The sequence below is a fragment of the Montipora capricornis genome, chromosome 7, assembly GCF_036669925.1.
Source record: "Montipora capricornis isolate CH-2021 chromosome 7, ASM3666992v2, whole genome shotgun sequence".
Lineage (NCBI taxonomy): Eukaryota > Metazoa > Cnidaria > Anthozoa > Scleractinia > Acroporidae > Montipora > Montipora capricornis.
In genome coordinates this window covers 43,541,542-43,544,041 of record NC_090889.1, presented here as the reverse complement: position 1 = coordinate 43,544,041, position 2,500 = coordinate 43,541,542, and the positions used below count along the sequence as shown (strand labels likewise).

Here is a 2,500-nt window from a genome sequence, read left to right as displayed (position 1 = left end):
TACAGTGACACTTGGCACACACAGTGAGCCTGAGTTACCTGTGTTTGTTCTATATTCTATGCGTCCAAAAGAAAAGCAAGTGCGTCCCAGGACGCAATGGCTCACTCATTTCGTTCATGTAATATTGATCGATGAAATTCAGCACAGATTAGATAAAATTTGATAGTCAAGAGAAAAATACCCCATGCTAACGACAGCAAGACATCTACGATTGTAGGATGTTTCGTGTAGGTTACATAAGCAGTGTGCTGCTATACTTCAGAAAGTCCTACATGAATAGTGTAGTGTAAAACGGGAGCCGTGATTTAAGACTGTTGTTGTGCTTAATCCGGCTCATCTAGTTACTGGGTTGCCAAAGCCAGTCGGAATCTCTGTTTCATTTCGTTTTTTTTTTTTTTTTCCCATGTCGGGAAAAGTCTTTCCTGTCACTCCCGCGCTAGAGTCTTCGCTAGAGTCTTCTGTGCGTATTTTGTTACGTTTGAGGGGGCTGGGGTAATGCGTAGATTTGCCTTGTGCACACGGGAGAACATTTCATTGTTAAACCTGTAATGGCGTCGAAAGACATTGTAACGCGAATGGCGTTTTAGTGGAAAAAAAAAAAAACCTTTATGGAGATCAAGAATGGAACGTCAATTGGAGTAACGAAACAGGCGGGGAAAATAAATATATGCAATCTTAAAAGCGACGAGGAATGGTCTTCGAGAAAAATTGTGGTCGCATATGAGAAAGTGTGCGTTGTTTGTAATATTATTTTACAAACTGTGCTGTTATGTAGAACACTGACAGCAAGTGGGAAATTCAGTTTGGGTGTAAAAGGAATCGAACGTCTTGAATGTATCACAGTGTTTACCGAAGCCGTATCTCAGTTGTGTGGGAATTTGCATTTACTTTGTAGTCAAGCTGTACAGTTTTCAGGTAAAAAAATAATTGAAATGTGACAGTGAAGAATTATTAGAAAGAAAGCTTGTTGTCTATTTCGTGCTTTGGAAAAGGTTCTTTAGAAAAGATTTTAATCTTGAAATGAGAAATATATTTATTTGCATATTGTATGGTTTGTGAGACGAATTGTATTTCTTGTTTGTACTCAACCCTGCGCAGTCTTCCGTAACAAATGGAAATTTCACGAATTCGTGTTAACCTTCAGTTGCGTCGAAAGTCATTGTAACGCGAATGGCGTTTTAGTGGATCTTAAAACAAAATACAACCTCATGGAGCTCAAGAAGGGAACGTCAATTGGATGAAAATTAAATACTTGGAATCTTTAAGGCGACGAGTAATGGTCTTCGGCAACAATTTCATTTTTCACCTTTGGATATCAAGTGAGCTTTGTTTCTAGTATTTTACTACCTTGGTATTATATACAACACTGAAATCAAATGGCAATTCTTTTATGGATTAACATTGAACAAATCGAACGCCTTGAATGCCTCACAGAGTTTTTATTAAAGTCGCATCTAAGTTGTCTGGCAAGTTACATTTTGTACTCAACTCTGCAAAGATAAAAAAATAAATGGAAATGTGACAGTGAAAATTTATTTGAATAAAAGCTTGTTGTCTCTTTTGTGCTTCATTATTTACGGTCGAGGTTCTTTCGAAAAGGGTTTGATATAGACTGTCAGAAAATTATTTAATTGCTTTCTGACACCGAATAGTTCCGGTTACACTCGCCTTCTGCCCGAGGTAACCCTGTGGGTAATTGCCTTGGGCTGGGGTCGGTTTGGGTTTCCGGTCAGGTTTAGTCCTCCGGTTACATTGCAAATAATTACCCAAGGTCAACTTTTGACCTGGCAGTATTTGAAAAAGAAAAAAAGAAAGAAATCGAATTAATGGGTATTTAGAGCAAAGACAAGTAAAATATACTCATTTTGAACCTCGAAAGTTGTCCTTATTTGATACCACGTGTAATGAATTTGGTATGTGTCAGGATATTTGCCGCAATTTCAGCGCAACACCACAAAAATGTGCCCAGCACATGCTGCGGTTTCCGGAATTAATTTTTTCTTCCACTCGATTGGTTGAACTACCCTTGTGGTTAGATAAACCAAGACTAAACCCTACGATTTGGTTAGGGAAACGTCATGGGTAATTCTTTTGTTCTTTTTGATGCATCCATGGTGATTCCCCATGGTCAGTTTCACTGTGGGACTAGAGGTTACACACAAAACACAGACTTCCCATGGGGTAAAGTCTCACTTTCCCGTGGGCAAAAGGTCTAGTGGAACCGCAACTATTGTATGTGTGTGTTGTCTGCACGCACGCAATTGAAACAGTAAGGGTTTTTTTGCCTCCAATAGCAAATATGTTGTTTTCTTTCAATCAATCTTTCGCTGGAAATTTTTTTGTGAGATTTCTATCTTTTTTAAATCTAACATGTGTAGTTTTCGAGCTTAACAAATTTGCATACATGTGTTGAAATGTGGTACAGAAGGGTTTTTGTGGTATTGCACTGTAAGCAGCGCTTAAGTCACGAAAATAAACAGGTCTGTTGGAAGCGTGCTCG

The 2,500-nt window shown here is 38.6% G+C and overlaps 1 protein-coding gene across 1 annotated transcript in view; it reads left to right on the top strand.

The window, feature by feature from the left end:
* Positions 1 to 2,500, top strand: part of LOC138057996 (tyrosine kinase receptor Cad96Ca-like) — a 48,576-nt gene that overhangs the window by 8,891 nt on the left and 37,185 nt on the right. The gene's annotated exons all lie outside the window — the stretch shown is intronic.